A 14,561-nucleotide genomic window follows, 5' to 3' on the forward strand; every position below is an offset into this window, starting at 1 on the left:
TCTAATGGAGTGGGACTTAAATCCAATCAGACAGTAGGTTATTTCTATACCATTTGTGCCACTATTGTACCAGGGCAGTTGTTATGGTAGCTCACAGGTATGAATCTATTTTCAAGTGTGTACATTCCATGTACACATTTAGGAATGTAAAATAGACTTAGTTCATGGGGAAAAAAGAAACTTAAGGGAACCATCTCAGCATCTGGGCTATACAACAGGACCCTGGTTCAAAAGTTGTCAGTTACTATCAACACATTAAGATAGAAATGACTTGTGTCTTAAAGAGTTGTATTCAAGCTAGAAGATACATCAATACAGATTTCACAGTCACTGGTGTACCTATGGTGATTGAAGTCAGAGCAAAGGGCAATGTGGATCAGCAGAAATGGATAAGAAAAGTGATAGCAGGGGGAAATGGACATTTTGGTTGTACCAGAAAATACCCAAAGAGTTGTGGGGGCAAATCAGAAGGACACAGGGCCTGCTGGAAGGAATCAATTTTAAACATTAAATGACTATGGTAATCATCTGCAATCCTCTGAGTAAAATAGTAATTCAAGAGTCTCTACTGATCATGAATGAATAAACAGGAGGGGGCTGTTCAGTTCTACAGAAGGCAAAACAGCAATGGAATGATGGAGTTAGAAAAGCACCCATTTGTGAGTGCTAAAGTAACAATTATTTAGCAGTCAGCAGATGTTAAAGTTAGCAAGAGTTTAATGATAAATAGGAACAATTGCACATTCTTATTTAAAGAATCACCCTGAAAATTGTTATTATTTGGTGAACATAGCATTTATTAATTTACTAAGAGTTGAAGAAACATGTTAGAAACTGTCCTAAGACACAAATATGATAAAGGAACAAACACAACAGTTACGCCAGGAGGAAGTAAAGTGTCAGTAATGTGGGATCTTCTGGCATAAAGGTGTCAATCGTGGAGAGACACCCAGAGGACCCAAACCAGAGTCAGTCTATAAAGCAAGTGGTTGAAGAATCTCATCTTTTCTGTGAAACACAGAGGAAGGCTGTCAAGTTGTTCCTGATTGTGGACACTAGCTAACTGACTCATGACCATGGTTTGGCTTGGTTCCTGGTCCTGTGGAGGGTATCATCAGAGCAGCATACCTTGGCACATGTGGGTTAGTGAGTACTGGTAGATGAAGGGTAATCTTGTTTTAACCTTGTGAGGCCAGAGAGTGGCCATACTTGGGAAGTAAATGCCTATGTGTGTATTGTTATGAGCTATGATACCTAAATTATTTACAAATTGTAAGACTTAGATGTGGAAAGGGCAGAAGGGAGCTTTGAAAAGGGCAAAAGGGAGTGTATATGCTTCTATGTATTTCTGCAATGTTGTCATGAATTTAGGGTTATTGCAGAGTAGATCTTTTTGAATGGTACTATTTGCATTATCATGGAATTCTGGGAAAATAAAGACTAAGTGGGAGAATGATATTAGACTCAACCCTTCTCAGATTCCTTAATGTGAAACCGCCAACAGTACAGGTGAGTGGTGAGGAAGGAGACCTTGGAGAGTAGAGAGGCCCTGAGCAGAATGTGGAAAGGTAAGTCAGTAACCAGAAAGAGTACCTAGGGGAAGGGTATTTTGACTTTAGAGTGGTGTGAACTTGTACTTTCAGACACATTTTTACAATACTAATTTAATGATAGCTTGGCTCAATGGAGTCAAAGTCAACCTGGGCTACACAGTGGGACCTTGTCTCCAAGAAAAGAGAAGGAGCAAAAGTAAAGATTTGGGTTAGAGTCAACAGTCTGGAAGATAACATACTTTAAAGTCTCTTAAAGACATTCTTCCCAGCTGCAAAGCTTGTCTGAACTTGAATACATAGCCTCTGCTTCTTCATGTAATACCACCATCAAGATCCAAAAGCTCATCTGTAGTCCTTGGAATGCTGAGAAAATACCTGTTCTTCCATTCACCACTAACCCAAATGTTCTCCAGTGGCAGTGAGTGTGTTTGCAAACCAGCCTTTGCACAGACCTGCGTCCAACATAAACTGCTGAGACAGACTTTAAACTGTAACCTTCTCCTTTTCATTCTACCTATTAGCTATGATTCCAATAAACAAAGACAATATTGTGTCCACTACCAGTTTTACTGTCTCTGTAATTCATAAGGCAATATTTATCTTTGTCTCTGAGTGTTTCAACAGAAATTGAAAGAACTAATCAATCAGTGGGTGCAAAGCATTTCTTGGGTAGAAGAAGTAACCCCCTAAAGTGCTGCTGCCCTGCAGAGGCACACAACAGGAGAAGATGTGGTACTATTCTATGTCAACAAGTTCAAAAGAAGACTGAAACTTAAATGGAGACATAAAGAGTCAGATATGCTCACCCAGTTTGAATATTGCATGACATGTACATGATTTAAAGCATGAGATGATTCTCCATAATTACGTTCCAGTTTAATATGTAAATTAAAAACATCGTTTGGGAAGCACTGAAGAATGCATCTTCAATAATAGAGGCTAGAACATAAATAGATTGAGATTAAATGACGGCTTTAAGAGCTGTTTGTTTTATTGGGTAAGAGAGTTAACACTCCTGTACAGCTAAGACAGAGAGCACTGGGACTAGAGAGCTAGCTCCAGGCTTGGTTAAGAGCCCTGGATGCTCCTCCAGAGACCCAGGTTCAAGTTCCAGCTCTATCGTGGCAGTTCACAACTGTCTTTAACTCCAGCTCCAGGATATGGACCCCCCTTTCCTTTCTGGCTTCCAAAAGCACTGCATTTGCATGCACATAGTACACAGCCATGCAGGCAAAACAACCTGCATAAAAATAAAATTAAGTTCTTTTAAAATATAGTGTATTTTACATCTAGTTTGTATATTATATAATCAGTCTTTTATGTTTAACCAGGTAGTCTATGGCTTCAAAATACTGCAAACACATTGACTATAGTGGAGAATGACACAACAGAATGCATTTTGCAAGTATGTCTGCCCTACCAAAAGTGATGAGAATTCTAACTCCCAAGTGCCTCTGCAGGCAGATGACAGTTCTGTCCAGCTCCAACCTACAATCTCACACAGTTGCACAATGAGTGGCTTCAGAGTACAGTAAGAGTTCTGAAGGAAGTTGTGAAATCTCAGAGCATTAGGCTTGACCGTCTTTGTGTCCTAGTGTGTGTTGGGGGGGTGGCAGGGGGAGGCTAATAGAGTGGTTGGTCAGTCACTAATTCAGTTTGGCTCTTTTTAATGCTACACCATAGTGCCTGGAAACTTTTACTCATAAGGAGCCAGCACTATGTAACTTAGTAAGTGCCTGGGGCTAAAATGTCATTCTGTATCCAGGGGAATGCTGAGTTTGCTGACAGGAAGCCTTCTGCCTCCCAGCAGCCAGTGCTACAGCTAATTCACATCCAGCAGGCTATGGCTGTCAGTTACAACTTTCAGGGGTTAAGAAACATGAGAGAATAAGCTTTGAGGTAGCCAGCTCTCTCTCTCTCTCTCTCTCTCTCTCTCTCTCTCTCTCTCTCTCTCTCTCTGTGTGTGTGTGTGTGTATGTATGTGTGTGTCTATGTCTCTGTGTATATCTGTGTGTGTGTTTGTGTGTCTGTCTGTGTGTGTCTGTGTGTGTCTGTCTCTCTTTCTCTGTCTCTGTGTGTGTGTGAATGTCTCTCTCTCTCTCTCTCTCTCTCTCTCTCTCTGTGTCTGTCTCTCTCTCTGTCTCTGTGTGTGTGTGTATGTCTCTCTCTCTCTCTGTGTGTCTGTGTGTGTCTGTGTGTGTGTGTCTCTCTCTCTGTCTCTCTGTCTCTCTCTGTCTCTCTGTCTCTCTCTGTCTCTCTCTCTCTGTCTCTCTCTGTCTCTCTCTCTCTCTCTCTCTCTCTCTCTCTGAGTGTGTGTGTGTGTGTGTGTGTGTGTGTGTGTGTTGTGTATGTAAAAGCCAGAGGTCAACCTTGGATATCTTTTTTCATTTTTTTCCACATTGTTTTTGAGACAGGGTCTCTTTCTGTGTCTGGTGCTCTCTGGATCAACTAGTCTAACAAAATCCAGAGATCTGTCTGTCCCCATTCCTCTCGTGATAGGATTCCAAGTTTACCACCATGCCCAGCATTTTTATTTGGGTTCTAGGGGGTTGCACAGAGTTCATTTTACCAAATGAGCTCTCTCGTAGCCCTCCAGAGCTGGAGATTGTTAGAAGAGTGGTTGGGACTAGCACTGAGGTTGATTCTCAGTCTTACCAATGGATATGACCATTCCCTTCTCTCTTCAAGCTTGGGTCTTTTTATCTCTAAAATCCCCATGATTTCCAGTATATTCTACAGGCTAGCCACTTAATACTTAATTTATCAAGTAGCAACTTAATAAATAATGGATAGAAAATTTCCTTTTAGGTAGCAAGTCACTGTAAATGTGAAATGGTGTCAGGTTGAATCAATGAGGGGTATACTACCATTGGGACCAAACTTCGAAAGGAGTTTTGGAAATTTCAAGCTGGGAGATTAAGTGCAGCACTGTTGAGGAACATATACAACCATGAGCTATTGGAATAATAGGTCACCCAATGGGGTGAAGCCCTCTCCATTGGGGAAGGAGAGGACAAGCCAGCCTACAGGATATGCTGGTCAGGGGACTTGTGGAGGGAACATTGTGGGGTGTTCTGCTGACATGGGGGTTAATCAAAAGCTTTTCATGGGACTTGGGGTAGAGTAGACCACATGGCTGACCTTCTCTAAAGAGATTTGTTGTACAAAAGATGGGGGACAGGTTGGAAATGAAGTAAGTCTGAGGGCAGTATTGGGAAGCTACCTTTTGATGTAAACCTAAGGGCACAGTGAAAACTCTTCCTGGGTAAGCCAGCCACCCGATGTCTTTAATGCCAAGCAAACCTGCAATAATTATTGGAATACACTCACACCCTGGGTTGGAGGTTCATTCACTGCAAGTGAACTAGAGATAGGTAAGTTGGTGGTGAGTTCTACAGCCTTCCTGTGAACACATCAGATGTCTGTGCTTACTTGAGAGCATAAAAACTAAATAAAGTATGCATTTCTTTCCACACTTTCTCTATGGAGAATTAAACTCCAAATGCATCATTTGAAGAAACTCTGACTCTGAAAAAGGACTGGCGACTTTCCAAGAAAATCACTTAAGAAATAATAGCTCAGGAGCTGAAGAGATGGCTCAGCAATTAAGAACAGTTGTTACTTTTGCAGAAGACCCAAGTTCGATTCCTAATACCATGTGGTGGTTCACAAACATCTGTAATCCCAATTCCAGGGAATCCAACAGACATGCATGTTGTATACACACATGTACGTAGGAAAAAACATTCATACACACGAAGTAAAAATTTAAAAAAACAGCTCAGGTTTGAAAATGTATCTCAGTTAGGAGAGTGCCCACCTAGCATATAATCCTGACTTGATTAATCGTGGTGGCACATGCCTGTAACCCCAGCACTGAGGAAGCTGAGGCAGGAGGATCAGAAGTTCAAGATCTTGACTGTATATTGACCCCATAGCTAGCCTGGATATGTGACTGAGAAAGGCTTTGAACTATCTTCTGCCTCTACTGGCACTATGGGTCTATGCCCCTATTCACTTTGACTTTGACTATTGACTTCGGCGTGTTAACTTTTAAGAGTCTTTTGTTGTTGTGTCCTTACCTATAACTATCATGGTACCACTGAAGAGTCCACCTCAGCCCTTGAATCTTTACTACTTTATCCTTCCCTCTAAACAATTTAAAGTAATTTTTAAAGTAGCATTGCTCTTTCTGAATTACTTAGTGTATCAGCAAACTGTAAAAGCTTGATTGGGCTGACAAATCTCTACTTTGAACCTCATATCAAAATGATTAAATGTCTTTAAAACAAAAGCAATCCTGATGCATTCACAAATCAGTGTCCTCAACTAAGGCCTGGCCGTGGCTTTGTATACCTTCAACCCCAACCGGACAGTTCTCTATCCTCCTGCTAACTTCTGCCCTCTGAGTCACCAGCCTCTGCTGGGAATGACCGTTAGCCTTTCCACAAAACTCTGCTCCAATGACCAGGATTTGCTTTTGACAGAAATATTTATGCAGAGGAAGATAGTCTCACAATGGAGTGATTAATAATATCACTTGTGACCAGCCTCACCACCAGCCTTTATTCTGGATGGGTTGTTTAAAAATAAACAGTCACACCTCTGCCCAGCCACTTCCTGACTGTCCAGAATACATGGGAGTGTATTCTATTTCCTCTTTGACTTTAGGTTGTGCAATAACTTCAAAGAATGTGAGTAACTGAAGCTTTGGTTCAGGAGTGGCTTGCTTTTCTCTAATAGTTAACTGTCCCGCACAGGGCCAGTCTTTTTCTCCTGTGTTCTCAGACATTTGTGTTTCTTTTCTGATGTTTGCCAACCTATAATTATTGCTTCCATATTTCCTATTGCCCAGCCCTGCCCAGTGCCTGACACTTAATGGAGTCTAATGTTGGCTACGATGGATGAACCCATCCTGGAAGTTAGTGACAGTTATAACCAGATTGATCCTGGCAGCTTTGGGGGAACACAGAGGATCAAAACCAAGAATTATCATCTATTACAGGATATGCTTTTTTGCCTCAAATTTCATAGAAAATATAAAAATTTTGATAAAAAGGAATCCCTCCCTCCTTCCTTCTCTCTCTCTCTCTCTGTCCTCTCTCTCTCTCTCTCTGTCTCTCTCTCTGTCTCTCTCTCTCTCTTTCTCTGTCTCTCTCTGTCTCTCTCTCTCTCTGTCTCTCTGTCTCTCTCTCTGTCTCTCTCTGTCTCTCTGTCTCTCTCTCTCTCTCTCTCTCTCTCTCTGTCTCTCTCTCTCCCTCTCTCTCCCTCTCTCTCCCTCTCTCTCTCCTAACAGTTTTTCTGAGTCCTTCCTTTTGAGCTGCATATCCTGGGACTGGAGTTGTGTCTTTGACCCCACCCTAGTTGCTGTAACTGATGAATCATAGAAACCAGAGTCGGGAAAGACCAGTGAGGTCATCTGGCCAATCTCCAGATCAGGGAGTGGAGCGCTAGGATGTGGGGATGAACAAGAAGAGAGAGAAAAGATGCAGCTAGAGTCCAGTGAACAGCTTTGTCTCTGGCTTCTAGCGCAATCCTGAGACTCCCCCTCTTAGAAAGCAGCTGGGCATCCCCCAGCCCCCATGCCCTGGGAAAAGCAGATGCTGGCATGCTACGGGATGGTGCTGAGGTTCAGTCACCTGAATAATAAATAACGCTGGACCGTGACTCAATCGGTGACTGATTTAATAGTCTTAGAAAATCTGAGACTCTTATCTTTGCAGAACTTTTTTAACTTGGGAGCTTGTAAGGAACTTAGAGGTAACCTGGTCTAAAATACATAGTTCCCAGACATTGAGAGACTAACACTGGGAAGGTAAGAAACCCCAGGTGTACCCCGGGCAGGAACCCAGACCCACCCTACCCCTCTGTGCACAGCATCTGCTCTCCTGGACTTTCCCTCACCTGCCCCTTCCCCCTTAAGTCTCCATTTCTTCCTTGTTCTCTCTTGGCTCTGTTTTCTGAAGAAATGGCAGGGGTGACTTTGTAACTAGTTGTCCACACTAGACCTGACCACTATCACCCTGCCACAAGGATCACAGAGCAGGTCAAGCCCCCTTAGCCCACATGCAGCCTGTCCTTTCCCTTTGTGACTTCCCTTCTGGCATTTTTTTCTGTTCTCCCACCTGTGGAGCCTTGGTTTCATTTCCTGTTTCTCTTCTCTCCACCCCTCCCCACCCTGCCCTGTAGAAATTGTCAGTAGATCATAGTAGATCATAGTGCCCTAGGCTTCCGTTGGTGTCTTGCTGAGTTCCATCTCAGATCCCTGCATCCTCATATGGCCTAGTCTTTCTGCATCAGCTCTGGCCTTGTGAGTAACATCATAGAGTTCCACTCCTTCCCGCTCCCCCTGTGCCTATCAGTGGTGAGAGCATGTGTCCCCACTGTGTGCTCCTATCTCTAGCTGTCTACCCATGTTCTCACAGACATGTCACATATTATTAGGGAAACAGTGCATTAAGGATATTTAACAACTCTCTGGTATTATTTTTAATAATGCTGTGTCTGGCAGGCACAGTGGCATATGCCTTTAATCCAAGCACCTGGGAGACAGGTGGGTCTCTGTGGGTTCAAGGCCAGCCTCCACTACATGGTGAGTTCTCAGATAGCCAGGGCTATGTAGAGAGACTCTGCCAGTGATGATGATGGTGATGATTGTCAGGGGCAGCCCTGCTTACACACTCAAGGCCTAAAATCAGCCATAGGCCTAAAGTCAGCAATAGGCCTGACATACATGCCTGCTAGCACCAAGTCTTGGGTCTCTGTGGAAAAACACTGAAACAGATAGCTGGGAGTTATTGTAAACAGCAGCTTTGGTGGAAGGCTGCCCAGCCTAGTTATAAGGACTTGTAGGTGGGTAACCTTGGTGGATAGTACCAACTTAGATAAAGTCAAGTGAATCATAGGCGGAGTCATAGTGGTCTGTCCCCTGAACCTTCACCCTGCTGACACTGTTCTGAAAGAGATCTGTACTCCCCCTGAACACCTACGCTCCTGTGTCATCCCCTTCCCCACATCCTGCCTTTTTGTGTATATAACCTGTGCGTGCAAAAGTAAAAATTACGGTTTGATCAGCCTATAGACAAGCCGTGTTCCTTGTGTTCGCCTGTTTCCTCCATCTTCTCTTTCAGGTGATCTCCCCGGACCCCTGTTTAATGTCCTGCTGGACAGGACAATGATGATGATGATGGTGTTGGTGGTGGTGGTGATGATGGTGATGATGATAACTTTGTGCAGTTTCATTTGACTATAAAGAAACATACACATTTAACCAATGCAGGATCTGAAAACATGTTGGGGGTCCTGTAGTCCAAAGAGCGTGAACTAAAGCATTAGCTTCTTCTACATAGTCCTTGTTTTCAATATATTGGAATGTGTTCCAGGGCTCCCCTTCCCATTGGTAACAAAACTTGAAGATGCTCAGATAGATTCCTTCTTTAAAATGACACAGGAGAACCATGAAGACGAGACCCAGAGACCAAGCAGACTGGACCAAGTAAATGTAAAGTCACTGGGCAGGCATTGATGAGACCATGGAGACAGATTTCCATATGATTCTAATATGCTGCCTAATGGCTTCTCTCTTTCACTAAGCACCAGTCTCAACTAGCAGTGACCTGTGGTTTTGTGTTAGGAAATCTAACTGATAAGTTAGCACTAGCCCAGATCTTTGACCACACTGAGATACCTAGCTTTGACCAAAGCATAGGGCCAGGTCATGCTGGTCAACTGGGGTTTAATTTCCTGCATGGCTGACCCGGTGTGACGCTGCAGGACAGATTCCATTTGCATGCAGTGTAGCCACTGTGGAATGTGACATTCCCAGTCAGGGTTTTCTGGTTTCTGGCTGTAGACAATTGTGTGGTCACTCATGCAGCTGTAAGGCTCACCCCAAATCTAAGGTTAGGGATACCATACAGATCCATGACCATGTCAACCAACCTGGTAGTTTCAATGGGCAGAACATCATCAAAGGACCCGGTGATAGAAGATCTGAGGTTCATTTTTCTGCTGTGTCTGACACCCATGGCTGCAGAACGAGATGGAAGGCTCTCAGTGCTAGGAAATGAATTCAAGAAACAGTGAGAGCGATGGGAAGCCACTATATGATGTTGGTGGAGCCACCATTCTGCCACAGAAGCTGGGGACAGAAGCTGTTGGCATGCACATAATGTATGAAGTTGTCAAGGCTGAGGTCTTCCAGTCTTTGCTCCTTAGAAACAATATCATCACGGATTATAAAAACCTGGAGAAAGCCAGACAAGAGGAAATCCAAGAGGCTGGGGAACAGCCTGCGTAGAAACTGGAACCATTACTTTCCCTTCTAGGGGCTAGCATCCCACCCATGACAATGGCAGTTGACTAGCCACAAGTGGGCTAGTGCTTCCCTGATGGCATCCAGGTAGCTCCTGCCTACTCTGGCTCCTGCTGGAGTCACAGTCTCAGTCAGTACCATAAAAGGAAGAAGATCCTTTCCTCACCATCCTGCCTTATCTCAAGATGATTTTAGTGCTAGATGGCCTTGTTCAGTTAGTTACCTTTCTAAGATGGTATTCTTGTGCTCTGGGCTCAGCTCTGCTTCATCTTTGACACTGAAGGCTGAACAGAAACCAACTCAATACCACCTGGACTTAATTTAATACCATAGTGCTTTGAAATGAAATAAAATGAAAATTATGTAAAATGACATGGTATCTGCACACTCTCCCATTATAAGTGTGCACACTGTCCCTGTACTTTCCAGATATGTGCAACCTGTAGCTCATAGAGAACTATGTGGCCCTGGAGAGCTTCCAATGTGGCCCAACATTTTCACACACTGTAACATCATGTTGCAGTGTGAAAAGGTTGGACACTCTTGCTTTAAAACATCTTTATTGCTTATAAAATCGGATGTAAGGTGAACGCCCTGTAAGTAGTTGTCTTAGTGTACTGTTTAGGGACTAGTGTACATGTCCAATACAGGCACATGATTCACTTTCAAAGGTTTTCTGTTCAAAAGCAGATGTTTGAACACCTGGGTATGGAACCCATGTATATGAAGGGTCAGGAATGTTCACTAACACAAGGGCTGCTCTTCCTGGTTTGCACAGAAAATGAATCTGAGAAAGAGAAAGACTAATTACACTTGAAAAAAACTGACCTATTGATCTATCTGTTAGGCCAGTGTTTAATTATTCAAAGCACTTCCACTTAGAAAAAATATGTGGCCTTTACAATAAATAAATAAAACCTGTTTCTGTGAATCAACACTCATATGTGTGTACAAGACCTAAACATAGTACACAGTGCAATTCAGGATCTAGGTTTAAAACTCAAAAAGAATACGATGCTTCTTTTCCCACTCCAAGTCCATAGTTCCTATTACCCACTGGAGTCCCTTTCAACTCCGTCAGCTGCTCAGCCTGCAGACATTTGTTAGGAGGCCCACACTGGCCAGGGGCCGGGCTTTACAAAGAAGACCTTGCAGCTCCTAGTCTGAGAGTGAAGCCCACCACACATGCATAGCCCCAGGAGATAAGATACAACACAAACAATACAGAGTCATAGGAATAAAATCATCAACTCTACCCCACCCATAAGCTTCATGCCACCACGTGTCTTGTTACGTGTACGTGCCCAGCATATATCTGTGTTCTTCATAAACTCTCCATGTGCACCCTGCCTTGATTGTTCAATCATAAATCACCAGTAGAGAATCAACCTCAATTGAGTTCTTTTGTCCTCATCCTCATGTTCTAAGCTTACAGTGTTTTCTTTGTCAGCAGAGAGCACTGTGGTGTTCCAACCTGTCCTTTATCTATAGCTGTTTTTCTTAATCATTGTATTTTCTTCATGTGGAGGAAAAAATATGAAAAATATTTGGATGCTCAGTGGCAAAGGTGCTTGTTGTGCAAACCTGGAGCTCTGAGTTTAATTCCTGGACCCCATGAAAAGATGGAAAAGGACAACTGATGCCACAGTTGTCCTCTGACCACCACATATGTGGTGTGCACACCCATACACATACCACACACTCACACGCATAATAATGATAGTATTTCTTAAAGAGTTGAGTGTTCCTTCAAACCTGGCACAGTCTGTCATAATTTTAATGTCTTAGGAAGGCAGCTCACCCTTGCCTGGCTGTTTATCTGTTTTCTCCTTTTCAGCTCTCTAATATTATAGAAGTAACTATGTTAAATATTAATGCGTTCCTCAGTTGGGAGAATGCTTGTCTATGTATTTAGCCTGGATCCCCAGCACTGCATAAAACTAGGAGACGGGGCATGTCCCTGTAATCCCAGCATTTGAGAGGTAGAGATCGGAGTTCCAAACTAGCTTGATATACATGAGACGCCACTCAAAATATTGATAAATGAGGGTTGGAAAGATTTCTCTGTACTTCAGAGCACAGACTGATCTTCCCAAGGACTCTAGTTTGGTTTTCAGCACCTACATGGTGGCTCACAACCACCTCGAACTCCAGTTCCAGAGGGTCCAATGCCTTCTTCTCCCCTATATAGACTATGCACGAATGTGGTGTACAGACATACATTCAAGCAAACATTTATACATATATAAATAAATGAATACATTTTATTTTTTTAAAAAAACAATATGTTGAAAAGATGATCATTCTTTTGATGTGTACTTTCTAAAAAGTAGCCATTATCAATTCGGTCTCTATTCTCCTGTGTATTTAGACACACCTCTGTGTACATGTACAGACCTACACACATATTATAGTATTTATAGTTAAGGTCTAACATGGATAAAATCAAATTACTAATATCTTATTCTGTTTAGCTTTAAAAAAAAAAAACTCCAGCCAACAGGATGTGGCATTTAAATTTTAAATATGTTCAAAACTTTCAAAATTCATCAGGTAGCCATCAATAAAGTTGACAGTAAAATGATATTTTCTGTATGTTTTCATGCTAACTATATTATTTTGAAAGACTCATGTGTATGACAATGTGTGGGGGTATATGCACTATGAGTGAAGTCCTCACAGGTCTAGCAGAAAGCTTCAGATACCTCTGGAGCTGGAGTTAAAGGCAGTTGTGAGCTCTCCTACCTGGGCGCTCGGGCCACCTTCAGGTCCTCTGCTAGACCAGTGTATTCGTAACCACTGAGCCATCTCACTAACTACTTTAAGTTATGAAAAATATTGCTCTTTTTCTAATAGATGTAAGAGCATGACCAACATGTCCTGTCTGCAGACTTATGTTTTTTTTCTTGATCACAGATATTTAGCTGCTAAATATCTATTTGTAAATACAAAGACAAAATAATGTGCTAAATTATGTTGAAAATGCTGATTGAAAAAAAATGATAGCTGACTGATCGGATTTGAGATATTAATCCTTTGCCTCACCAATCTGATCTGCGAAGAAGTAGCTAGCTCAATGATAGGACACTTGTCCCACATTTGCAAGGCTGTGAGTTCAATTCCCGAAACTGCCCATTCCCTCAATTGCAGTGAAATTCACTAAGAACTAACCTGCTGGGGGCTGGAGGGATAGCTCAGGAGTTAAGCACACTCACTGGCTGTTCTTCCAGAGAACTCAGACTTCTTAGTGCCCATTGTTGGCCATCCAATTCCAGGGGATCCAATATTCCCTTCTGGCTTTCATGGACATTAAGTATGCATGTGATATACATGCAGGCAAAACACTCATACATATAAAATAAAAATTAGAAAGAAAGAGATGGGGGGATGGGGGGAGAACTAAGTTGTCTTTAGCTTAGGAAGCATTCTTGTGAGTTGGCCTAAGAATGGATTAACTGAGCACAGGGAAGAGAAGCACGCACAGGCTCAGCCTGAGTCCTGGCACAATCCTCAGAGTAAAGGGGAAAGATGTCAGAAATGCGGGTCATTCTATGCAGTTGTGTCATAGAGATCTGGTGATGTAGCTCAGTAGATACAGTGCTTGCCCAGTGTGCACAAGGCTCTGGCTTCAATCCTGCCACTATAAAAATACAAGCATGATAATGTGTGCCTGTAAGACCAGCACTGAAGCAGTAGAAACTGGAAGATCAGAGGTCCAGGTCATCCTTGGCTACACTGTGAATTTAAGACCAGCCAGAGATACATGAGACCCTGCTTCAAAGACAATGCCCAAACCAAACAGACTCAAAACAAACAAACAAACAAACAAACAAAAAACCCTAAAATGCCTTTTAGCAAGATCATTCTGGCTGCTTTGTAACAAATCAGTGTGGAGGCAGAGGGCAGAGGACCTGTGATGTTTGAGAACAACACTGGTGTCCTGCAGATGTTTCTTGCAGATGTTTCTGATCAAAGTAGTTTGTCCACGTGGCAGCCTCTGTGTGGCTTAGGTCATGACATGAGCTTAACAAAATCTGCCTGAGGTCTGATTCTGAGTCCAGAGCTGCTAGAGCTCAAGAGACGTAAAAGCTAGCAAAGTGTCCTCGAGAGCTGCAAGGGCCAGAGTCAGCCCTGCTGGCGAGAAAACCGGCTTCTCAGAGGCTAACCTGACGACACAGCCTTCCCAATGCTTTTACAAACGCTGTGAGGCTGGAATCAGAGCTTTCCCTGTATGTATGTGTGTGTATGTACATGCATGTGTGTGAGGGTATGTGTATGTATGTGTGTGTGTGTATGTATGAGTGTATATGTGAATGTGTGTGAGTATGGATGTGTGTGTATGTGTGTAAGTGTGTGAATGGATGTGTGTGTATATGTGACTGTGTGTATATATGAGTATATATGTGAATGAGTGTGTATATGTGAGTGTGTATGTGTGATTGTGTGTGTAAATGTGTGAGTGTATGTATGTATGCGTGTGTGTGTATATGTATGTGTGGGTGTATATATAGGAGTATATATGTGAATGAGTGTGTATATGTGAGTGTATGTGTGCATGAGAGTGTGTGAGTGTATGTGTAAATGTGTGAGTGTATGTATGTATGTGTGTGTATACATATGTGTGAGTGTATATATATGAGTATATATTGAATGAGTGTGTATATGTGAGTGTATGTGTGCATGAGAGTGTGTGA

Source organism: Grammomys surdaster, unplaced genomic scaffold (genome assembly GCF_004785775.1).
Source record: "Grammomys surdaster isolate TR1022 unplaced genomic scaffold, NIH_TR_1.0 206, whole genome shotgun sequence".
Taxonomy (NCBI): domain Eukaryota; kingdom Metazoa; phylum Chordata; class Mammalia; order Rodentia; family Muridae; genus Grammomys; species Grammomys surdaster.